The 25783-nt window shown below is 40.9% G+C and overlaps 1 long non-coding RNA gene across 11 annotated transcripts; it reads left to right on the forward strand.

Annotated features, from left to right (window-relative positions):
• The first annotated feature begins 545 nt into the window (after window positions 1-545).
• LOC103706778 (uncharacterized) lies at window positions 546-11011 on the forward strand. 11 transcript variants are annotated; one of them, XR_015987468.1, is made up of 6 exons: window positions 546-875; window positions 2193-2310; window positions 2476-2498; window positions 5218-5357; window positions 5508-7925; window positions 9520-11011. It is a non-coding gene; the product is annotated as an uncharacterized LOC103706778 (long non-coding RNA). The 11 variants fall into 11 exon arrangements; XR_015987469.1 differs by lacking the exon at window positions 9520-11011 and having other exon boundaries at window positions 547-875; window positions 5508-7606; window positions 7802-7829; XR_005513084.2 differs by lacking the exon at window positions 9520-11011 and adding an exon at window positions 990-1330 and having other exon boundaries at window positions 558-875; window positions 2197-2310; window positions 5508-7819.
• The last annotated feature ends 14772 nt before the right edge of the window (window positions 11012-25783 follow it).

Raw genomic sequence — 25783 nt, forward strand, 5'->3', positions numbered from 1 at the left:
GTGGGGCTGGGGCTGGGGCTGGAAGGGGGTCGTCGCCGGAAGGGCTGGGAGGGCTGGGAGTCGAGTGGGAGACAGGGAGAGGCCGAAATCGGGGGAGGGCTGGGACTTGGGAGTTGGGAGTCGACTGTCGAGTGGGACTTGGGAGAGGCGGCCGAGACTCGAGAGGGAGACAGGGTCACAGGAGGAGTCGAGGAGACTAGGGCATGCATGAGCTGATGAGTGATGAGTGGTGGTGATCACGATCTGGGTCGATGGACGGTGGGGGCTGGTCCGGCTGGAGAGTGGGCTGGCCGGGTGGGCCCATGGCCATGGGAGACCAATCAATCAGCATTCAGCAAATAGCCAAAGGCCCAAGCTCGTTTGGGCTCGTGAGCTGCTCGGGCTCGAGCTCGGATGTAAACGAGCCTCATATTAGGCTCGGGCTCGGGCTCGTTTGACTAACGAGCCGAGCCCGAGCCGGGCTTTTACCGAGCCGAGCCCGAGCAGCTCGGCTCGTTAACAGCCCTACGTATAAGAAACTCTCCTCCAAGCGGCCTTTGATTTGCGTCAGCGGAACGCGAGGTAAAGCTATAAATATCAGGAGTCGGTTTATTTCATCGTTCCTTCGTACCAGGAGTGCCTCCCTCGGTCTTTCTTTCCCGAGCTGCGGCCATGGCGTCGGAGGGGGGGGGGGGCTCCCTCCTCTACAACGCAGTCCGCTCCATCTTCATCGGTCCCTGGACGGACGGACCTCCCCCTCCTCGCCAACCTCCACTGCGGCCTCTGGCACTCTCCCCGTTTCGTGGCCACCTGATGCTTTAAGTCCATCGAAGGCCACACCAACAACTGGTCCTTCGGCACCTCTCGCCTCGACCTCCACGTTGCCCACCTCGCCGGTAGTCCGATCAACCGCCCCTTCCCAGTTTTTCTTTTCTTTTTCTTTTCTTTTCTCAAGAAACAATGGAATTCGTGGTTCTTTGGTGTTCTTTATGGATTTCTTGGAAATCTAGGTCTTCTTGCGGCTTTGATTAGATTCTGACGGTTTCCGTTTGGAATTTTGGACTGTCTACCACGAGAGGGTGTCAAAGAGGGAATAAAGATAGGTTTTCTTTTATTTAGGGTATCACCGAGGCACCGATAATAGTGGGTTCGAGCTCCCTGCTTTTTCTTGTGATTTTACTGTTCACAATGAGTAGGACAGAGAGGAGGGTGTATTAAAGTGGATTCAGCCCTGAGCGGGAAACGTTTTCCGGATGGCATCACGAAGACTGTACTGGACGTGCGGGTTAAACCGAGCAATCAAGACTTGTTTGCCAGAATGTCTGAGGAAAGATGAAGAGATGGTGCATTGGTGTGTGTAGACTATATTTTTACCAATTGGATTCTTGATTTAATGCTTTTATTTTTTTAATCTGTAGAAAGTTTGCACTTTATAGGCATAAATAGCACTGTTTGTCTTTTGTTTTGGTCTTTCTTCATTTCTTCTTCTCTGTGATTGATAATTTTCTTACTTATCATGATCTTGGGCTATTTTAATGATTTTAGTGTTGGAATTCTTCGGTAGAATTATTATGTTGTGGCTTCTTTATTCTTTTCTCCCTTCGTTTCTGTTATATGCATGATTGACTTCTTATTTCTTGTGAGAAATTCAGTGGTTTGCTATTTTACTTGTGTGATCAATGATTTGTGTTGGAACGCTTGAATGGAATTACTCAATGCTTATCTTTTTTGTATTCAATGGATATCTTATTTCTTGTGAAAGATTTGGTCTTTTGCTATGTTACTGATGCCTTCAGAGATTTGAATGTCGGAATGCTTGAATGGAATTTGTTCTATTGTAGTTTCTTTTTGTCTTTTCATTTCCCTGATGGACAGAACCTGTCTTTAGATTGTGCTAATGGTTTATGAGGAATTAAGAAATAGAAGCATTTTTTTTAATGGAAGAGGAATTAGTTAATGGAAGCAATTGTTTAGCCTTATTTAGATTTTAAGCTTACGATCAAGTAATTTGAAGCAAGGCTGTATATATATTTTTAATTACTGAGGCCATTATGGATTTTTAAAGGAAGGCTATGGATGTTAAAATATAAAAATATTGGATTAAATGATGATTATTGAATGCAACCATACTTTTGCTTAAATATTCTATTATGCTTGTTTTGATTTGCTAGCTTTTTTTTTTCTAATTTCCAACTATCTGTTCTCCTCCTTAGGTAGTCCTTAACAAGGTCAAACCACTAATCATAGCATTGCTGATGGTGACACCGCTTTGAATGCCATCCAGCATCAGATTACAAAAGTTTCTGCTGGTGACACAATATCTATTAACAGGTTTGATGTCTTCATACTTTGATTAACTTATTTACTTCATCTGTGTAGTTCTTGAACTGTCTGCTAATCTGATTGTTTCTTGTTTCGTTTGCATATCGATTTGTCCTTTCGGATAAATCATAAATTTGAGCTTGCATTGCTTCCCTTGGTGTTGGAATCCTGTAGGGGAAGACTAATAGAAATGAAAAGTACGCTTTTCTTATCATTTGTCCGTAGTTGTTTTTACCTATTATATTACATAGAAAAAATCTGTTATCTGCTTTGGTTTGCATCACTCTCTTCTAATTATAGACATGCTTGCCTTCTTTTGTTATCTTGAAATGCTAAGTGGTGGAATATAAACTCTATTTTCTTTGTAGTTGGATGCAGTCTTTTTTGCTCGATAACTTTGAAAGAGATTCTTTGGCTAAAATTCCCCTGATCTTTTCCATGTCAAGCATTGGTGTCCCACAAGTACAGTTATCATGTGCTGTCTTGCAACCATGTTTTGTTCTTGGAATTCTAGTTTATATGCTGTTTTGTCTCTACAACTTGTTAAAATATTCCTTTTAAAATTACGAATTCATACCAAGATTCACTCTTTTTGTCATTTTACTTGTTAGTGTTTGGACATAAGTATGTTGTTGCTTGTCGTATATCATGTTCTGTTTGCATGCATCTGTAAGGATCATCTACTTGGTAGGACTAACTTTTGACTAACAAATAATAATAGATTATTTTATTTATAGTTCTTCCTCTTAAAATGTATTATCAGTTTGAGCAAGTCATGAATTTTAAGCATGGATAGAAAATGAAAACTATATGTATCTCTTTATCATTATGGCCAATGTGCATGTCTTATGTCTTTCCATGACATAGGCATCGAGAAGAAGTTATCTCCAAGAATAGGTGCGTATCATTGGCTAAAGGTTATTGAGGTGAAGAGATTACTAAGTAGTATGTTTATTGAAACATTGAATACTAGTAAGAGAAACATATTCAAAATTATTAATGGAACTAACTTATTATCTCAATGATCTAGGGCCAAAACCTGTGGTGCCACCTTATAAGTTTCACCTAATACTATTGATTATCTTGTGCTTTTTCTCAAAGATTTAAATCTACTCAATAACTTTATTTCATGGCCAGAAATAATTTTTGTTTAGCTTTATTCTCTTAACTGATATGTATGCCTATTTTATACTCAAACTAATCATTTTGGTTATATAATGAAGAAATACATACATATATGTGTTAACATTACAAAAAAATATATGCATATAGGCATCAATAGAAACTATCTTATCCTGGTTCCACGAGGGAAGAGAACTAGGGCTGAGGATTTTGAACTCTAGCTTCCTATCTCCAGCCTCCCCCTTTCTTTCTTTATGGTATGAAAAATGCTGGAGAACACCTGCCAAATCCTATGTGGAAGATGATGATCGGTTAAGCGGTATGTGAATAACACTACCCACACCCTGTGCGCTGCACCAATCCTCGACCACCTCATTGGACTAGTGAGCTGAGTGGTGAATGGGAGGATTATTGGCAGCAGTTTTGTTTAGAGAAATGCAATTGATATCAGCTGAAGCCACCTCGCCTAACCATCCTACAACAAAAAATAGATATTCAGCCACCTTCTAATAGAAATGTTGATGGATGATTTTACAAGAAGAAAATTAGTTCCGTCATAAAAGTGGAAAACTTATGGTGTCTCAAGAGTTAAGGTTCCCCATGGTTTGTCATAGGGTTGGAAATGGGCCGAGCTACATGAAACCCTATGATCCTAGCCCAAGAGGGTTCAAGCTTGGTTGCAGAGTCCTAATAGAAATCTGGTCTGACCCAAAGCTCAACTCAGAGCCCAACTCGTCCCAGCCCGTCGCCTAACCCATCATAAGCTCCATTTCCGTCTCCATCTCTCTTTTTCTCTTCCTCACCACCCTCACCACTTAACCTAGGCCTCCCCGCCCTGCTCCTGCCCATCTCCCTCTCCCACCGTTCCTCGTCTCCTCCATCTCTTCTCTCTCCCCTCCCCCTCTCCTCTATCCTTTTCCTGCCCATCCCCTTCCCCCAAACTTCCTCTCCACCTCTTTCTTTAGCATAGGCAATTAGCTAGCATACCCAGACAGTAAACTCTACTCTTTAACAACATGGTTGGCATGCTTTTTCTCTATGTGCATGGTGATCATATTTGGCATGCCTTGCTCTTTGTATGTGGAGTTCATTGTGAGAAGTTCTTTAGCCTTGTTGTCAATATGAATACACTTTTGTTCATAAGCCTCTGTGCATTGTAGTTGATACCCGATGTGTTCTTGTTCACTACAATGTATTTGGATCTGTCAATGGCACGACTTCTGTTGCAAATAGTAGGCTTTTTATTTTATATATTTTTGACCGTCTGGAATTTCTGTTTATTCCTCGGGATCTTTTGATTGTGGCAAGTCTTTCATGCACACAAATATTGCCATGGGGTACTGCAGAGATCAGGAGTTCCCTGTTATATTTACAAGTTTGCAACAAATGCACATCCCATCCAGAGGAACTCTAAAGCAGGTTCTCTGTTTTCTCAGCAGACAGAGAATCTTTGTTCAGTATGATGCCTGTTGTCAATTTTTCTTCCATTGCCTGCTATGCCTTATTGTCTCTTGTAAAGCTTTGTTGAGATAAACTGATCTTGTTCTTCATTCACGGTAAATTTCCTCCACTATTAGATTAACAACCAGACTGACCATGATTGTTGGATAAATTGATGATACATTTAAAACAATATTCTGGAATATTGAAATTCGTGTTTTATGTCAGACAGTTCATTTCAGTGTATTAAGATTTTAATACACTTTTTCATTGTCTCGTTTCTTGCAAATGTGCCTGGTTACCTGTTTAATATAAAACTCATGCTGATATTGTTTAAAATTACAATTGCCTCAGCTGCTGCATACATGGTTCCCATTCATCAGTTCCACGACATATAAGAGCTCCTTTGTGCTTGCTTTCAAAAGATCAAACTTTAAATTGCTTGGTGAGAGATAGACAGACACAGCAGAATTATGAGGGTAATTGCAATGCATGTAAGAAGTACTTACATACCATCAAGTGTCAGCTAGCCCCTTATTTTTCACCTTTCCTGCTCCATTCTGTATCATTGATGGCAAATTGAGATGAGTGCTAAAACTCTAAGATGCTTATTTCTGTTTTCTATGATAATCTAAATTACTCAGGATATCAGGAGACATGTCCCATGGTACCAACACAATCTTCACCTTGCAATAAGAGGCGAACGTGCTGATCCTGTTACAAGGAAGTGCTTTTCGCCAACTTTACTAGAAAGTGGAGGAGCGTGATGAAGGCCACATTTATGGCTTTCATCTACAATCGAGGACACCTTCCTTCAAGGAGGGCGATCTTGAAGTTGAGTTGTTATATATGGTGCAAGAATCAAGAATCAGTTATGATATAACTAGCATTGGTTTATGGTCCTATATAAGCGTAATGCATATGACTGTGCTGTCTTTTAATAATGAAAATTTTGCTTGCAGTTTGTACCATTTTTCAGATTGAAGTTCCCTTCTAGAATACTAGAAAAAGCTAAACTGCTATGCTGTTTTGTACCACTCGGAGTTGGTCTTAATATGGTACTAACTGAAGATTAAAACTGTGCTATGGAACTAGAGATCATCAAAATAGAAATGTTTGTTGTCATATTTAAACTGCCCAAGCAAGATCATTCTGTGAACCAGAGACTTAACTTTGGTATCCCAAGAATTGAAAAACTTTATGGACAACCAAACATGGTAGTATCGCTTATTGTGATATAAAAATTTCAAAACTAGTAGCTTGAAAAGTTCTTGGTCATAGAATAGAATTACTATTAAAGAAAAGTAATAATGATAACAAATTTTCAGGATACTCAACCCTTTTCAGTATGCTATGTTGAATTTGTTGTTATTCTACCTGATCTGAAGGAACAAACTCTTAGGGAGGCAGAATCTAAATGCTCAGTTATACATATCGAATTTTTATAATTGCAAAAAAATGTTGGAACTATAATTAGAAATCGTATTTAGATTGGTTTTTGGTAAGGTTATAACCTTTCCCATGGAATGGTTTTTGGAGTAGCCAATCAATAGGTAGGTCTTCATGATAATGCATGATCATGAAATAAATGATCATTGCCTGGTTGCTCTTAAGAAACTTCATGCAAGTGCTTTAAAGCACTGGAAGTTGGGGCATATTGATTTGGTGTCTAAGCATACTTGTGCATCAATAAAACATTACAGCATGCCTAGTTTTCTGATCCTCAACAATTTTGTCAAATTTCTCATTCCTTCGAAGAAATTCAGATCTATAATTTATTGTTTCTTATATATCCTGTGACAAACAGAATATAACATACGAGAACCACCATCAAAATGGCTTTAAATATGATGCCCGGCGTTTGAAGATGCTATTAGATAAAGTTAAGGGGGTAATGATTTTTTTTTTGTTTGCAAGTGCATTATTTTCTGCAGATATTGAAGTATGAACGGTTCATTTCAACATAAAATAAAAAAGATAGCATCTATTCAGTTGCATACGGAAACACAAATTTAATTTCTATCTGTTTTTAGAGTAGATTTATGGTTCATGCTTTGCCATTATTTCCTGTTCAGGCTATGACTTCCCACTGCTTTGCCATTATTCAATTACATAGGGAAACACAATATTTGAAGTGGTTTCAAGTTTCTTCTCACTGCTTACCTGCAAGTTTACTGTTTTCGTGTTCTCATCATCAAACCGTCTATTTGAATTCATGAATTCAACACCTCATGGGAGAGCTGCAATTTGTCAAACCATTTCTCTTTATAAATGCTCTGTTATGCATTTGACTTTTGGTTCTATCAAACCTAGTCAACTAGTCTTACCAAATTTCCACTTCAACATATTATATCTGCCATAGGAACCTTCCCCCATTTTTTTCTTGTGAATGTATTTGGATAAAGAAACAACAATTCTGCTAAAGGTAAGGAGGCTATGGGAAACATGATCGTGGCTAAAATTGTATACATGTCGATGGATTTCAAATTGCTTCCTGGAATAAGTGATAATAACCATGTTTTTCATTGTGGAATGGAAAAAATAAAGTGTATTAAGTCCATAATCTGTTGCTATCTTATACTTCTATTCTTCAGCTTTCACTGTTGATGTTCTGCTATCTTTACTTCAACCTCTCATTTATTTCCTTATGTTCTTCTAGTATTTTTTGGACAGAGATGTACAACTGAATCTCATCTTTTTAGGGTGTAAAGGCCTGTGAAGGAAAGCTGATGAGTGATGTCAGGTGAAAGCATCACCTACCTGGCTTTTGTTGTAGTTGCATTCTCAGATCCATGCATTACTGGGCTCTGTGTAGTTCCTTGCTCAGAGTGAATTTGCTGATTAGGCTAGTTGCTCTCTTTTTATGCCATTTAGTACACATCTAATTTCCAGTTCTTTGTTAGTAATTTTATGTAATTCTTACCCTTTATCAATCCAGGTTACATGATTGTTCTCAGATGGTCTTATATGGGGTATAGATTTATGATCTTTTTATAATATTTAGACAAGATAGAAGCAATGACAGTCATCCACAACAGAACACATAAATCTAACTATGATCAGTAAGTACGGTTTTGCGCTGAAACTTCACTTCTATGATTTCTGAAGTAGCTTCTTTTGAAATGATGTCATGCATTTCCCGATGTGGAGTTTAGATCTATGATGTTTTTACAATATTACATAAGATAAAAGTAAGAAAAGTCCTTCAGAACAGAAGGCATAAATCAAACTATGATCAGTATGGTTGCAGTGAAACTCCTCTTCCGTGATTTCTGAAGTAGCTTCTCTTCTGTCTCACATTTCCCATTTAATCAATACGTGTTTCCACCAATTCATGTATCTTTTTTCTCAGTTCGTTGTTTGGTGTTCAGAATTTTACATTTATGGACAGGTATGGATGAACTACCAGTAACTGATATATACCAACTATAATTTTTTCTTTCTAAATGTTTGCTCTTTCTTGGGTAGTCATGATTAGCGGAAACTTTAGAAAGAATGAGGGGAATTCACTCAAGATGTCATCTTTGTGATGAGAACGGTGTTCACCGGTCAGTTTAGATTTTTTAAATTTAAGCTTTGCTGCCATTTAACTTGAAGGATATAACTACACTATTTAAACTGGTTCATGAACGCATGCGGTCTCTTGAACCTCGAAAACTAATATTACTTGATGTTTGAACGTGTGCGCTTCTGGTTCCTCCAGTTCAGTGCGGCTCTTGACACAAACCACTGAGGGACTGCCATATGTCTTCCCTTGCAATACCTACAGGGTTCTTGACCGTTGAATTTGTAGCGAACATCCAATGAAGTGCATGCGTGTCTTAAAGCGAAAACAATCTAGAATGCACTAGCTAAATGGAGTGGCGTGCCTCTGAGAAGCCATAGGATTGAGCGTGGTCAGAGAGCGACAAAGAGATGCCTGGGCCTAACATCGGAATCCTGGGTGGGCTGTCTGGTGGAGTCTGAGGCCACCATGGGATATTGTTTTTATGAGAATCAATCCTATGCATTCGGTACCTAAATGCAGAATGCCTCACGACCTTCATTGGCAGCATTGAATCCAGAAATTGGCCTTCTGTCACCACCGTGGTTTCAGTCCATGTTACATGGACTCGGGATTGTGTGCTGGGTACGAGTACCAAGTGCACGTTGTGTTTTTGATCTTTTCAGTACCTAAGATTTTTTTTTCTGACAGAACCATATCAGAGTATCATGCTATAGTGTCTAGATTTAGGTGTCGGGTGCAGGTATCTAGGGTAACTTGGAGGGTACGGGTAGCATAGGTTTCAGTAGATGCTGGGTGATGGTAGTCTCGGAATTTGGACAGTGAACTGGGTGGCCAAAAATTCTGTTCAAATCTATTGCCTGCCTGCTGACGGCAAAAACAATGAACTTCGTGAATATTATATTAGCAATATTATACCTCGGTAATGGCTTAGAGCTCCACCATCGAACTTCGTGAACCATATTTTGCTGGTTTTTTTATGTTGTAAACATGCTTTATACGCGTTATCATGTGTATTTCCCAAGATACTCTGTAAAGCTTGTGTCATTAAAAATAGGCCCCCTTGATTTTTTATTGTATTATGGTTATGTATTTATGTTTTTTATTAGTAACCATGACTAGGTTGCTGTGTTAAACTGTTAATTTGACAGCTAGGCCAGAGGGCGCGACTGTTAATTTCATGACATGGAACTTATTTGTTCAAATAACGGCTCCATCCTGCAGGTTATCAAGGGATCTAATTATTTCCGTTTAGCTTTATTTTTTCTACTGAGGAACATATTTGCTTAGAAATGTTTGGTTGATAGAATGAATCAAGGCGGCATCCGTAATTGTTGCTTCCAAATAAAGATATTAAAAATTCTCTCTTTTACTGGCTGTGACCACAAAGTTAATCAACTGGCATTTAACTTTATCGCTTCAATTAGAGAGAGGCAAAAAAGGATTTTCTACGGGTGCTATTTCTACATTGAATGTAGGACAGTTGGAAAAAATGAGAGTGAGTTCAGAATTCCTTTTTTTTTTTTTTGATAAGCTGCAACTCAATTTATTAAGTTTATGCCAAACTACATGTGCAGAGGTCATGGAGGATTATAGATAAAGATTATTGGGCACTGAAGGGTTAAAAAACGGAAATAGAAAATTACAATATATAGACACCCTCTTCAGAAAAGTAGCAGCGGAAGAAACATAAATTTCTCCAAGAAACAAAGGGGCAGCTCAATGAATTCCAACTTTCTTTGCTAAGCCTGAAAAAATTTGTAGCAATTTAGGACTGCACCAAACCTAGTTTTGATATGATTTGTAATAATTTAAGATAGTCGAAAAGTGCTATTTGAATTTTTTAGTTTTATATAAATATTTAGAATTGATCTAGTGTATAAGCGATATATGATTAAATATATATCCACACGTAGATCTTCATAACATTTGCACTGTATCTTCGGACAGACCTTTAATCTTTGCCCATATCTCTACGAAGCCTGAAAGTTCCTTCTAATGGCACTGTAATGATCAGTAATTGAAAAGATTGATTCCTCTCAAAAAGAAAAAAAGTTCAGAAACTAATGAATGAACGTGACTGTTGCATGCAACTAATTTAGTATCGAGATTCTTCTCAAAGAGAAAAGGTGGGAGGTGAGGGGTTATCAAGAAGCAACTGAAAAAAGCCTCATTTTTACCCCATCTCCCACCCCAAAAGAGAGAGGCTCTTGCTGTCACAAAATCACAAAATCGCCTGGCACAAAGCACGTTCGGAGTGATTAAAAAGTGATGAACAATCTTTTGGAAGCTGATTTGGAACGAGTATCGGTCCATATTAGGCATTTTTTTTCTATCAGGCCAACTTCTAGTTCTGCTTGGTGGTCTGCTTGAACACATGGCAGACTTTTAAGATCTGAGACAGCGGTAAGATGATAATGGCAGTAATTTCCAAGCTCTACGTATATCTCAAACCATGCTGCATCAGCCTGCTGTTTATGGTTCCCACTTAGCAGTAGATTTTTATTTTCCGGAGAAGCACAATGGATCTAAATTCTATGATTCGAGAATTCTGACCACGAATCTGTTACCAGTCTGAAATCAAACAATCCCTGTAAGCATAGACTTTTAAGATTTGACACAGCGGTAAGATGATAATATCAGCAATTTTCAAGCTCTACGTAAATCTCGAACCATGTTGCATGTAACATCAGCCTGATGTTTATGGTTTCCACTTAGCAACAGATTTTTATTTTCTAGAGAAGCACAATGGATCTAAATTCTACGCTTCTAGAATTCGAATCTTGTTGCCGCCGTATTTGGACTGAAGTAGGAGCGCAGCTCGACGGCCCTGAGGTCGGTTGGAGATGGATTGAGTAGGCTGGTTGAGGCGTTGGGCACTGGACTCCTCCGCTGGGTGGCTTGTAAGAAGTCCATTTATCGGAGGATTTTCGGCGGGCCACCCACTAATGTCTAAGTCAAAATAATGGGGTAACAATATGGAATGGAGAGATTTTAGCAGAGTGAGAACTCTGTGAGGTAGCGTATTGCATACTTCAGGTCTCGGGTTGCTATCCTCATATAGAAAAGCTAATTTATCATTACTTGGGTCAACGTGGCATGCAATAATGGCCAGGCAGTGGTTGGTGGTATGGTTGCAACGTGAGTGCCAGTTCATGTAGGCAGCAGAGTACGTTAGTGGGGCGCATGATATGATGCCACTGTGATTGCGGACTGCTAGGGATGTCATCCCTTGTCGACGCGTGCCAATTGTTCTTTGCGGCTAGCGATTCATCGGTCGAAGCTGAAGTCGTTCGCTTTGGTTCATCCGAGGACAGGGAAGTCGATTAGGCTCAAGGTCGGGGTATCCAGTAATTTCCCCATCACTTGTCCCCCACTTTTAAAGTCGAACAGTACTCTAGTTCGGGCGATAGAAGTTGAGCAGTTACCTCGATCAAGGGCGAGACCTTCATGTGGTCCTTCACTTTGGTTATCGACTCTTATTCTCCTTTTCAACATGCTCGTGTGATTAGCGAGATAGAGTAGTTGGCCGAGAGGTCCACGAAGTGCATTTCGACACTCGAGGAAAAATGAAAAGCGGCCTTTGAGCGAGCCGAGCTGTGCGAGGCGAAGGCCAAGTCAGTCGAGGACGAGTCCAGGTTGGCGAAAGCCCATGCTTCGACTGTGTGGACCCAGGCAAGGGTGAAGAAGGCTCAATTGTTCGCGACCAGGAGGGCCCTCAAAGCTACCATTCAAAAAGCGGCGGACCTTTCCGCGGAGCTGGCCCAAGCCAAATAGAGGGCTCGAGAGGTTGAATAGTGGGTCGCTAATGCTAAGCAACGGGATGACGGGGCCGAGCGGCAGATCGAGGAGGCCGAGCAGTCGATTCACCGCCCGACGGGCCAATGAGGTTGACTGACGAGTTGTCAAGGCTAGGGAGCAGGCCCTTCGGGCAGAGGCAAAGGTTGTGGGAGCAGTCAAAGAGTATCGTGCCTCAGAGGAGTTTTAAGAGGAGGCCCTGGAGACTACGGTTGACATCTTTAGGAAGGGCTTTGAAGCATGCCGAGCTCAAGATCAGCGGCTTTTTCCAAGGATGGACTTTTTCGTCATGATGGCGATGCTAATTAAGGCGGCAACCCTAATGGCGGTGAAGGTGGGGATGTCGGCCACAATAAAAGCGCTAATGGGGGCGAGGGCGAAGAATGAAATCTTATGCCTCGTTATTTTTGCTTGTTTTTCTTTTTGCTCGAGTGAGCTGAGTTTAATGTGCCTTCTTTTTGTTTGGCCTCTGTTGGGTGCTGGGGTTAGCGTAAAAGGATACAATTTTAATGAAAGCGAAGATTTTCCCATGTACCTGACTTTGGTCTTGATTCGCGTCGTATTGTTATTTGCTCTTTGTTTAAGCCTCGATTTCTGCTAAGGTTATTGTATGTACCAAAAGATAATGGAAGTAGAAGAATTTTTTGAAGTACCTGACTTCGATTTTGCTTATTGTCGAGCCTTCAGCGTGACACCCGGTTCTCCTGCTCGGGCTATTATCAATCTGAAGAGGCCGGTAGACTCATCGAGGCTTTAGCGCGGCCGCCGGTTCTCCTGCTCGGATCATTATGGACCTGAAGAGGTCACTTGATTCACCGAGCTTTTGGCGCGACGGCTGGTTCTCCTACTCGGGTCATTTTGGACTAGAAGAGGTCGCTTGACTCATTGAGCCTTCGATGTAGTGGCTGATACTCCTGCTCGGGCTATATGAACCTGAAGAGGTTGCTTAACTTGCCGAGCCTTTAACGCGACGGTTGGTTCTCTTGCTCGAGTCATTATGGACCTGAAGAGGTCGCTTAACTTATCATGCCTTCGGCGCGACAACCGATTCTCCTGCTCGATTCGTTATAGACCTAAAGAGGTCGTTTGACTCAACGAGCCTTCGGTGCAGCGGCCGGTCTTCCTATCTCAAGAATATGCTCTCCGAGGCATCTCTGAAATTATCTACCAGAGAAAATCTGAGTGGGTTTAGTTTATGGGAGGTCCGTGCCTTTGTTCGTCTCTAGAGTATGCTCCTGAAGGATCTCTAGGTTTGGCTACCAGAGAAAATCTGAGTGGGCCCAATCTTTGGGAGGTCAACGCCTCTATTCGTATCCGGAGTATGCACTCAAAGACATCTTTGGGTTTGGCTCTTAGAGAAAATTCGAGTGGGCTTAGTCTTCTGAAGATCGGCGCCTCCATTCGTCTCCGGAGTATGCTCCGGGAGGTATTTCTAGGTTTGGCTACCAGAAAAAATTTAAATGGGCTCGGTCTTCTCATCTTGGAAGTATGCTCTTCGAGACATTTCTAGGATTGGCTACCAGTGAAAATCTGGGTGGGCTCGCTCTTCTTATCTCGGGAATATACTCCCAAAGGCATTTCTAGGGTTGACTACTAGAGGAAATCCAAGTGGATTCGATCTTCTCATCTCAGGAGTATGCTCTCCAAGGCATCTTTGGGGTTGGCTACCAGAAAAAATCTGAGTGGGCTCGGTCTTTAGGAGGTCGGCATCTCCTTTCTTCTCCAGATTGGAGTCTTGGAGGGATCCCGAGGGAGCTCGGTTTAGGGAGTCCCTAAGCGTCCCCAGGGTGTCTCCTTTATCGGGGCCCGTGCATCTCTGGAGAGTCCCAAGTCGAGTAAAATTGGCATAGTCATTTAATCTGAAAGATAAACACAACGAGAGAATTTTTATTGAAATAAGTTCGAATTTCAATGAGCCTTACTAATAACAAGCACAGATGTTGTCGTAGTTCTAAGCCTATGGTTGCGAGACGTTGTCGAGGTCTCCCAACCTATACATCGAAGATCCTCAGTTGTCGGATTCTGAGATGCTTCAAAGGCTTGAGTCTGGTAATGAGCGCCTTGCACTTAACTTCGTTACTTGCGGAGGAGGATTCGAACCAGGGGGCATACTCCGCTAGGGTCAGTGAGCATGGGACCGACTTTGTTGCCCCCCGAGCTCGATAACCTATCCACATGCACGATTTATGGCGGCTCTGTGGTCATTTTTTTTTAAGGAGTTTGGCTATCTAAGGCATTTGGGGGCCTCGGGAAGCCCACCTGCGATGGTCTTGATGATGCTTATCATTGGGCGATTGTCGATCGGCTTCGAGGGTGGCAGACCAAAGGAGGAAGTAGGTGCTTCTCGATCATGTCGAGCATAGATGTACCGACCCATCCACCTATAGTAGATGAGCGCCTTAATTTCATTTCTGAGCATGAGACACTCGGTGTCATGGCTGTGGTCCTAGTAGAATGACAATACTTCTTCTTGTCCCAATTGAACACCGCGGCCTTCATCCGACGAGAAGAGTGCAGGTAGTCTCATCCTTCAATTTTCATGAGAACCTGGGTCCTTGGGGTGGTGAGAGGGGTGTACTTATCGAACTTCTGAGAAGGTCTCTTGAGTCGTTACGGGCTCCTCTTGCGCCGAGGTGAGACACTCCTCAGCTCTCTTTGCTCCTTGCGTCTCCTCTAGATTTCTTAGGGGAGTCTCCTGATCAGCAGATTCAAGGCAGGAGGCCATGGCTTCCTCGACGTTGATATACTTATCGGCTTGTGCCAACATTTCGGCGAAGTCGATGGGAAAGTGTTTCTCCAGGAAGAAGAAGAAGCTTGATGGATGCAAGCCGTTCTTTATTGCAGACATCGCGATCAACTAATCAAGGTTGCAGACCTCCAGCGTCGCCGTATTAAAGCGGCTGACATATTCTCTGAGGAATTCCCTCTCCCTCTACTTGATGCTGAGCAGTGTGTTTGGGTTGCGGTGTTGTCTTTGAAACGAAGAAGTAGGTGAGCTTTCCAAAGGAGTGGATAGACTCGAGTCGAAGCCCGGAGAACCAAAACCGAGCCGCCTTGTAAAGGGTCGCAGGGAATGCCTTACAAAGCATGGCGTTAATGGTTTCGTGCAGCATCATAAGAGCTTTGAAGCTCTCAAGGCGGTCCAAGAGATTCGAGGTGTCATCGTACGGCTCCATTTGAGGCATGTTAAACCGATGTGAGATCAGTTCCTCCAGAATCTGCTGGGAGAAAGGGCTTCGAGGAAAAGTTGAGGTAGTTGCTTGCCCTCAAGTCCTGCTCTTTGAGGGCCTAAATTTGATAGCCCATTTTCTTGATACTCCTATCGAGGTTGACACCCCATTGAGGCGGGGGCTCCACGAGATGAACAAGCGAGGGGCTCTAGATGGAGTCCCTACCGGAATGGAGGCTTGGAGTGCATCGTCTCCCATTCTGAGTGGAGTCGCTCTGTTGGGTGTGCCGACTCTGACGCGACTGCGCAGGATCCCGGTTTTGAGAGCAGTGGCTATCTTTCTTCATGTGGTGTGTCGATGACTGAGAATGGGTTTGCGCTGGTCGGGTTCCGGTTGGGTTGGCCGCGCCATTGTCTGTTGTAGGCCCTGAACCGCCGCAGTCAATGCCTGCACCTGTTTAGTGAGTAGGTTGAACTGCTCATTATCTACGAGTGTAAAGGGCTGGAGCAGGTTCAGGGCTCTGCAACAACTATTGAGAGGTCGGAGCGTGGTGTTGCCAAGTACGCGACGCACAGCGGGTTCCTCACAACTTCATGCTAGTCATCTCTCCCTTCGATTAAGGTTGATGTAGCTAAGGATGTGCTCTTTCTTTAGCACCAATCTGTTACTGCCGTATCAGCATCGAGGTAGAAGCGTAGCTCGAATTGCCTTGAGGTCAGTTGGAAATGGGCTGAGTAGGCTGGTTGAGGCGTTGGGCGCTAGACTCCTCCGCTAGGTGGCCTCTAAGAAGTTTACTTGTCGGAGGATTTCCAGCGGGCCACCCTCCGATGCCTAAGTCAAAATAATGAGGTAACAATATGGAAGGAAGAGATTTTAGCATAGTGAGTAGAGGTGGGCAACGGGCCGTGCCGGGCCGGCCCGGCCCAGGCCCCCCGGGCCCAAAGACTAAACGGGCCGTGCCTGGCACGGCCCGTCCAGCACGGAAGGCCAGCCCGGCCCGGCCCCAGGCCCCTCTATTGGTGGGCCGGGCCGGGCACGGCATGGCCCGTAACGGGCGCAAACGGGCCGTGCCAGGCACGGCCCGTAACGGCTCCAGACGGGCCGTGCCAGGCACGGCCCGTCTGGAGAGGGGGGAGGAAAATAGCCGTTGGAAACGGCTATTTTCCTGAAAATGACCCTTTTACCCCTCCCAACAGTCCAATAACGGCTGAATTGAGGGGTATTTTGGGAAAAAAAATTTTGGGCTTCTATAAATAGCCCATTCCTCCCTCATTCTCACCACACCAAACCTCTCATTCTCTCCTTCTCTACTGCTATTATTTCTCCTTCTAGTAGTTCTCGTTCGTCATCTATTTTTTCATTCATTGCACAGAGAAGACACACACATGCTTCAAGTTCCTCTTCATCTTCTTCATCTTTAAGTAGTGAACTAGAATTTTATTTACGAAATGATCTTCATTCTGCATATGATGAAAATCAAATAGAGAATCTAGATGTATTATCTTGGTGGAAGAGTGTTAGAAATCAATATCCTGTTATGTCTGCAATTGCACGCGATATTTTAGCTATGCCGATGTCCACGGTAGCATCGGAATCCGCTTTTAGTGCAGGTCGGCGTGTTCTTGACGAAAAGAGAAGTAGGATGACGGGCGAAACGGTGGAGATGCTTCTCTGCTTCAAGGATTGGCTGGATGCTGAGGCAAGACTTCAAGATAAAGGTGGACATAATACAACATCCTCTGATGATGATGATACAAACACTACTGAAGACTGAAGAGTGAAGAGTGAATACTGATTCACTAAATCACTGATGATTAGTAAGATTTCTTAATTTTTTATAATTGTACATTTTTATTGTATTCTAGAGGTCAGACCAAGGTCCAAACCTCGGCCCTTTCTTAGTTTCTTATTGTATTCTAGAGGTCAGACCAAGGTCCAAACCTCCCTTCATGTACCATTTTGATTTAAATTAATAAACTGGTAGGGGTCTATGCCAAACCCCCCACCATTAAGGTGGCTTTATATTCATAAATCATAAATTCTTAGTGTTCAATATTTATTAATTTATTAAAAAAATTTATGAAGCATTAATTTTTATCGGGCCGAGCCGGGCCCAGGCCCGGACCGTGCCAGGCCCGCGTGCCAGCCCGGCCCAGGCCCTTATGGGCCGTGCCGTGCTGGCCCGCGGGCCGTGCCGTGCTGGCCCGCGGGCCGTGCCGTGCTTGGCCCGCGGGCCTAGACCGGGCCGTGCCGGCCCAGGCCCGAAACGGGCCGTGCCGGCACGGCCCGCTGGCCAAGACCCTCTAGCCCAGCACGGCCCTCTCAAAGGGGCCGTGCCAGGCACGGCCCGGCACTGTAGCTGCCTGGCACGGCCCGCTTCGTGCCGTGCCGTGCCGGGCCGTGGGCGGCCCGGCCCAGTGCCCATCTCTAATAGTGAGAGCTCTGTGAGAAGGGTAGCATATTGCGTATCTTAGGTCTCCCAGGTTGCTCTTCTTATATAGAGAAGCCAATTTGTTGTTATCTTGGCCGACGTGGCGTACAATGATGGCTAGGTAGTGACCGATAGTACGACCGCGGCATGGGTGCCAGTCCATGTGGGTGGCGGAGTCCGCTAGTAGAGCGCAAGATGTGATGCCACATCGATTGCGGACTGTCAGGGCTCTCGATTGTTGGGGCTGTCAGCCCTTGTCGACATGTGCCGATTGTTTCATGCGGCCGACGACTCCTTAGTCGGAGCCACAGTCGTTCACGGAGCCGAAATCATTCGCTTTGGTTTACGTCCGAGGATAGGGAGGTCGGCCAAGCTCGAGGTCGAGGTGTCCAGTATTTCTCCTATCAAATCTGTACTAGTCTAACATCAAACAATCCCTATACGCGTATTATCAACATTTGGAACTATATTCCTTTTTGTAGGCAATTTGAATTGCAATAGAGAATGTCACAAACTATGCATGTAATAGCTTCCTCACAACTCTTTTCTTTTTTTATTTGATCGTATCCTTGACCATTTCTTTGGAGCAATCTAGAACTAGAGTCCAAATTCTGTACAACTCTAATGTAGATAATTAATTAGGAAAACGTATGTCTCAAGACCAGCATTCTTCTTTCCCTTGAAAGCTGTGGGCCACTGAAACAATACTGTTCAGGGAACATTCGCCTTCCTATAATCACAAGATACGGTTAGGCCGGATGCCCATTTACCATACAGGCACCCGAGTTGCTTGCGTTTCTCTTGTCGGCGATATCCATGGCCCAGTGTTGAAAGGCGGTGCGCCCACAGGTTGTTTCGTCCACATAAAATTATAGGGATAGTGACGGATTATGACATTGCTCTAATATATTTGCAGTTCAGACACATCTTTCCCCTTCTCATGCTTATCATATTATTTTTTACCATCAAGTTCGTCTATCTGTCCATCCATATATCCCTCTCTCTCAATCTGTCTGTCTATCTGTTTGTTTATTACAAGCAAAGTTGAATCAATGTAGAAAACTGAAAACAAACAGATGATGACAAAGGAAATCGTCATTAAGTTCTTGACAGTTGACAGATCCAATCACCACATAATCCAGCCTAATACAATTGTGACCCTCAATTGGCATGTCTTCCCTTTGCGCATGTACTGTAGAGAGCGTTCAGATTCGAATTGTAAGGTGGCATGATTTTTCAAAAAGAAAAAGAGAATTCATTGTACTAGGTCCACCTCTTAGTTCTCTATCTGAAATAAAGCAAGAATAGAAAACCCCAAGTAACAAGCACACGAGAAATAGAAATTGTTACTGATCCGAGCCATTAGTCTCATATAATATATATCTCGGAGCAGTTTATTTCCTATAGAGTCCTGATCACAGGATGCTTGCGTCACATGCTCGCACATGTTTGTGGTCCCTTACAAAAGGAGGGGAAGGACAATTGCTGCAGAAGAGAATGTGTAGAATCTTTCTTCTTCATATCTATAGACCTAATGTTCCTGCCTTCCAATGCTTTGATGGCCCAACCAAATGGAAACAGCCTTTTGAGTTGATGCCTGATGTGCTTTCAAAAAAAGAAGAAAAAAGAGTTGATGCATGATGGCTGACCATTACCATATAAACATGGATGGACACTGCGAATCTTGGTGCCTGATCAACAACGTAAACAGCATAAACTCCACAATTACGTACACATGGGACCTGCAGCTGAAGAGAGCTAAACCAATAATGGAAGAAGCTTCGACGTTAACAAGCCTGTGGCTGAAGAATTTGAAAATTTTAGATGGTTATGTAAGCAAAATCGGTTAAATGCATGTGAGAGTGCCTGTCAACTATTTGTCATCAATCAGAGAGAACTTTTCTAGAAACTGAAGATTATCAACTCTCTCATGCTTGAGTAAAGATGTATGTTCGATTGGCATTTGGCACTGCAAGCACTTTTAAGCGACCATTATTGGATTCCCACGTTCTGTCGATATCCAGTTGACAAATCTTGGTTTTCTTAGACCTGTCCTAGATCCGTGTTCTATTTGCTGTATATTACTCTCTCTTATAATTCATACGTGTGGAAGAAGTTTTTGTGTATGCTATTTGAATGTATTCTCATGTGAAACTAAATATAATGTCTTTTTTTATAGTTAATGTTACTACTATCCCTTTTTTTTTTCTAGGAGTACATGCTGCTACCGATCCTTGGTCACCTCTTCTCTCGATTCCGCGTCCTGATCAGTGGCAGTCAGGAATTAGTGCAGAAAACAGGAATAGGTAACATGGCAGTCGAGCCCATCACCAACACCATACTGCTGTTGGAAAATGGAGCGATGAGTGGAATGGTGAGCAATAGCATTTTTGTTTTTCTTGATAAACTGATGCTTATCTCCAGTTCAAGTAAGGTCGTGATGCTCATTTCATTTTCGAAACTGCTAATATTCACTGAACATTCGAATACACGGAGGAAGCAGCCATAACATTCCATTCAATTTTGTGTTTATGTCATTTCTTAACTATCATCCTACTTTCTCTTGACATAGTGAGGCTTCTGTCATTGTTAAAGCAACAAACATTCTCTACGACTTCAAGTACATGGAGGAAAGAACCATAACATTCCGTTCAAAGCGGATTGTTTTTTCTTTTTAAGAAGTGGATCCCACTTCTCTGGTCAGTGTAGGTTTTTCCTTTGGTCATCTGTTGCTGTCTCGCTGCTCTCGCAGCCATGGTTATTATTGTTTAGGTCCCATGAGGCCAGTCATGCGGAGCCAAACGCTCACCTCGGTCCCCTTCCTAGTGTCATTTTCCTTCCAATGTAACTTTTATTTTACCGTGTTATTTCCTAACTACGTACATATATTTCTAGCAATAGCGCCGAAAGTAAAAGCAAGTCAATGAAAATGTTCACTGAATGCATGCGTATGTCTCATGTCACTGCCGCGGCTTATGAATCCATTACCCTAAGACTAGTCCCACAGACGAGAGTCCATAGTGATAATTTGCAGTGTTATCACTGTCCGTTGGCCAAAGTTATGGCTCTTTCTCTCTCTCTCTCTCTCTCAGTCGAGCCCTTGCAGCTAACCTCAACATCTCTGGTGCATGCTGCTTTTCTTTTTCTTTTTCTTTTTCTTTTTTGTGAACCGATGATGCTTCGTGTATTCTTGTGCACCACTAATCTGCATCATATCATATGTGGAATCAATCACATCATGAATGATAGGGTTCAAATGTTGGTGGATGTGGTTCAGAAGAGCCATCCGTCCCAAATTGAATCTGAAAGGCCATCCATGTCGATTTCCTTTATCCCATTCTTTATAATAGCAATTCTCGGTATACTTATCTTGATCTCTTTCAAGGGCAAGCTCTTAGAAGGTGCAATTCAAGTGAGTTATCGTTTGGTGACGGAAGATCATCAAGATTATTAGGCTGGGATCTCTGGTTATCGTGCACGTACGACTTGCATGCTAGTGCAATCAAATGTTTAACCGGGCTTAAGTCTTCATGTGTGGATGTGCTCGTTAACCTGTTTTCTTTTGAATATTTTTGAGATACGATATTTATATCGAGCGTATATCTAAAATTTAATATTTCCATCATAATTTACTCGGCATGAATTTCTACTAACAAAAACCACGTGGCACCAAGTATCTCTCCTGCTTCGTAAGTCTCAATCAATAATAGATTTAGTGATTTGGGGCAATCCAAATTAGTGAAATAGAAGAACTGAGGGTCAATCTCTGGATGTGAACTCACCGTGTGCTCAATTCCCCTCTCCCAAACAGATAGAGGTTCCAAATTTGCTCTAATTAATTATTATTAATAGTAATATTACTTTAATAGTATGATTTGAAATAATGGTTGTTATGATGTTACACTGGGCATGATGCCTGTGTTAAGGCACTTCAAATATGTCATACTGCATATAACCCAACATAAAATACATTACAGTTAAATAGTTGAATACACTATAGTTATGATGTTATACGGTTATTATGATTGTTATTTAGTCATTATTATAGTATGGTTAAATAGGAAGCATGACACTATAGTTTGTCAGCCACAGGTTGAAGCATGATACTATAAATTGTGAGTCATGATCCAAATCATGACCGTGGATAGTCAAAGCTAAAAAGATAACTAATGCGGGATCCTAGACATGCTAACTAGAAAATGATTGATGAGTTATTTGAAGCCACTATTGAATATAACGATTATTTTGATAATACATAATACATCACTTTTAAGTTGAACAATAATTTTGACAATATAAGATGTATTATGGATACTGGAATATTTGAGCATCAATTAAAGTGCTGGACAGTTGGTATGTGATCTTATATTACTTGCATTTATTTTGGTACATGATCATTTGCTAATTTTTATTTTTAAAATTTATTTACATTTATGTGTGGAGTTTTAATGAGCTGTTAACACATACCACTTTGTCATTTTCCTTTTCAAAGCTACAAGATGCTCGGTGCTCAGCTATAGCTCGGGATTACTAATGAGAGGAAGAATAATTAGAGCATCATTGATACTAATTAAATAATTAAAATTTGTAATCGAGTCCCTTTCCTTTTTCCATTCAGCCTACTTCTAACAACTTTTATTGTTTCTTAATGGGTAAAAAAATTTATCTTATTTTGAAATAGGAATCATATTGTCTAGTTGTCATGCCCCAAATTCGGGACATAACATGGCTGCTACCGAGAGTTACAACCTAGATAATATGAAGCTAACAGTTACATTCAGCTTCTAAATCCATCACAAACAAAATATAATAATTTCATCATCAATTAAATAATAAAATATATACTAGCTCACAGCTTCTAAATTCAAATTTAAATACCAAAACCCATAATCTCAAAATTCAAGAAGTTACCAACTATAAATTTCATGGTCAATTAATACCAAAAATTCTATTACAAAATCACCAAGCTTACTAGCAGGAATTCCAAGCTTGGATCATTCTTCATTTCTAGTGATCCATTTCGTTTGAAAAGAGAAAAGAAAAATAAAGAGATGTAAGCTATGCTGCTTAATAAGTAAACTTTACACTATCTTGTCGGATTAAGCATAATTTTTTACATGCATCAATAAATCATTTAGAGAAGATAACTACTAGTAGAAAATAGAATATTTCATAATAATAGAATAATCATAAATCAATCATGCCCTTACATATGCATAAATCATGCAAATTACATAAATATGTTTTCTAGTGCATGCATAAACAAAATCATAAGTCAAGCTAACTTTATAAATTCATAAATAGTTTGCCATTTTGTCATATCTTAATTCATAATACTTCTCTTAGATTAAATGCTAAGGTCACTTTGTACACGTGACAGGGCCATAATCAATATCACGTCAACTACTATAACCCACTACTAGAGTCGTATACCAAGCTACTACAATCTACTGGCGAGGGTCATATGCCAAGCTACTGTAATCCGCCAGTGAGGGTCGTATGCTAAGTGCTATAACCTGTTGGCTAGGCTCGTATATAGCTATCTGAGAGCTCATAGTCATATTTCTTAAATAATATTTTTTAAATATTTATGTTCTTATATCATAAATAAATAAATAAGTTGAAAGATATTAAATAGCTCGACAGAATTAAGTGTCCATATATAAATCATTAACGATGAAACAATTATACAAACAACTTTTTCATAACAAAATACAGATTTTATAAATGTTGAGTTCATAGTTTATAAAGAAGTCATTACTATTAAAATATTCATAGAACTATTATTTTGTGATAAATCATGAGTTTCATAATATTGTATGCTTGATTTTTTATTTTTTAAAAAGTATGATAACATCAACATTTAATATTATTTTTTATATTTTTTATATAAATCATAAGTAGGGAAATATAAAAAAATATATGAACATTTGAAAATTAAAAAGAAGTGTCAGGGTTAATTACCTCTTTCGTATTAAACTCTCAAAATTCACTAGACGATTCTACTAAGCCTATTTAAAGACATAGAAGCAAAATTAATTTCTATTCGATAACTTTAATAGTATTAAAATAAAAAAAAGGAGACGGTTGGTCGGGCATACGATAGCTCCAAGTGGGTCAGGTCTAAGCAATTTGATCAGTGAATTATGAAACACAGACTCGATCAAAGATAAGATTATTCGATGGAGTTTAGTAACGGTAGGTTTCAGAGACACTCAATAAGGCCAGAATGATCGATCCTACGTGCTGCTCAGGTTCCAGGATGATTCAGGTCCTTTTTGCAGGGGTCAACTCGGATCCAAAGGACAGGAAGATGGAACGCTTCTCTGGAGGTCCACAGACAGAGAGAAAAAAAAGAGAAGAGGAAAGAAGAGAGAGAAGAAGAGAGAGAAACAAGAGAGAAAAGAGGAAAGAGAGGTTGGAGTCATCAGATGTCGTGTCAGAGCCATGGCCAGCAGCTTGAGGTGGTGGCGATTGGCGGTGGTGACCGGCCGACGAGAAATTATGGGAAAAGAAGCCCAAAAAATAAGGGATAGTAGAGTTTTTTCGTTTTTTGGCCATTGGCCGATCACCACCAGCCATGGCTCTATTAGGAAGTGCTGAAGGGACATCAAGTCATTTGGCCGGGGCTCAAGCGCTAAGAGGTGGGGGTGGCGACGCTAGCGGCCGACAAAAAGAAAGAAAGGCCGGTAAACATAGGGAAAGTGAAATCCGGCCAACGAATTTCTTTGCCGATGGGGGTAGTTTAAAGCTGTGGGGAGAACAAGAAGAAAAAGGAAAGAAAATTGGGGTTTTACGTTAGCTCCGGCGGCGTCTCTGGCCTCGATTTCTAGCGGCCGCAAGAATGGAAAACCGTGAAGCTTAGAAAACAATAAAAGGAATACAAAAAATGGTTAATGTCTTAGCTTATGTTCTTAAGATATTCATGAATAGCTTGAAAGCCAGTCAAAAAACCTATCTGGAAATAACGTCTCTCGGTTTGAGGAGGCTACCACGAGAAATTCACCAAGGCTTAAACTGGGAGAAAAGTAATTAGTTATTTTTTTATTTGATGGATCGGACCTATAATGTAGTCGTTGTATAATTACGTCCATTGGAGTCATCGAACAATTAGTTCAAGCCATATGTTTCCTTCCTTTTTAAAAAAAAATGAAACAGAAGTGGTGGAAAGCCTCCAACACATCGTGTTCTATTGAACTACCCAAGGAACCTTTTATATTAAAAAATAAAATATAAAAAAACAAGGAACTAATTAAGTATTTGTGACATGTCATGAGTCGTTGGCTTGGTAAACTAGATCAACGACCAGTATTCTGATAGGCAACCCAGGGATGTTGAAGTACATATGATTTGGTGTGAGAATCTAGTATGTATGTACATCACATCAAAAAAAAAAAAAAGAAAAAAAGAATCTAGTATCTATGTATGTGTGTATGTGTGTATATATGTGTGTGTGTGTATAAAGGAGGATTTGCTTCAGCAGTGCTCTCTCTTGCCATGTGAACATCAGATTAATGATGGTAATAAATGTGTAATAACGATGTAGAGACTAGATTACCTATTCAAAATGAATCATTAATGACAAGAAGTACATTATTCTTACTATTTTTCAAAAGAAGATGATACGATGTTCTCAAACTCAAAATAAATTATTAATATGAAGAAGCATGTCTCCATTTCAAGGTAAGATGATAACAATGTAATTCTTAGTCCATATACAATGCATCTAAAATAATTTCATTTTCTGATATGCTTTAGTTAAATTTCTATATTATATTATATACTTTTGTATAACAGTGAATATTTTGAAATATGAAAGTACAATATATTTAATATAATCCATTAGTAAAATACTACGATAGCACTTATTTATTTCAATATTCTGATATTATGACATATATAAGATAATTAATAATATAATATATCATTTATTTTATATCATATAAATTTATCATATAGCATTAATAATGATAATTAATAAAATAATATTATTGAAAAATGGTTAAAGCATATATT

The sequence above is a fragment of the Phoenix dactylifera genome, chromosome 5 (assembly GCF_051530095.1).
Source record: "Phoenix dactylifera cultivar Ajwa chromosome 5, Ajwa_hap1_PhDact_Kaust_v1.1, whole genome shotgun sequence".
NCBI classification, from domain to species: Eukaryota; Viridiplantae; Streptophyta; class Magnoliopsida; order Arecales; family Arecaceae; genus Phoenix; species Phoenix dactylifera.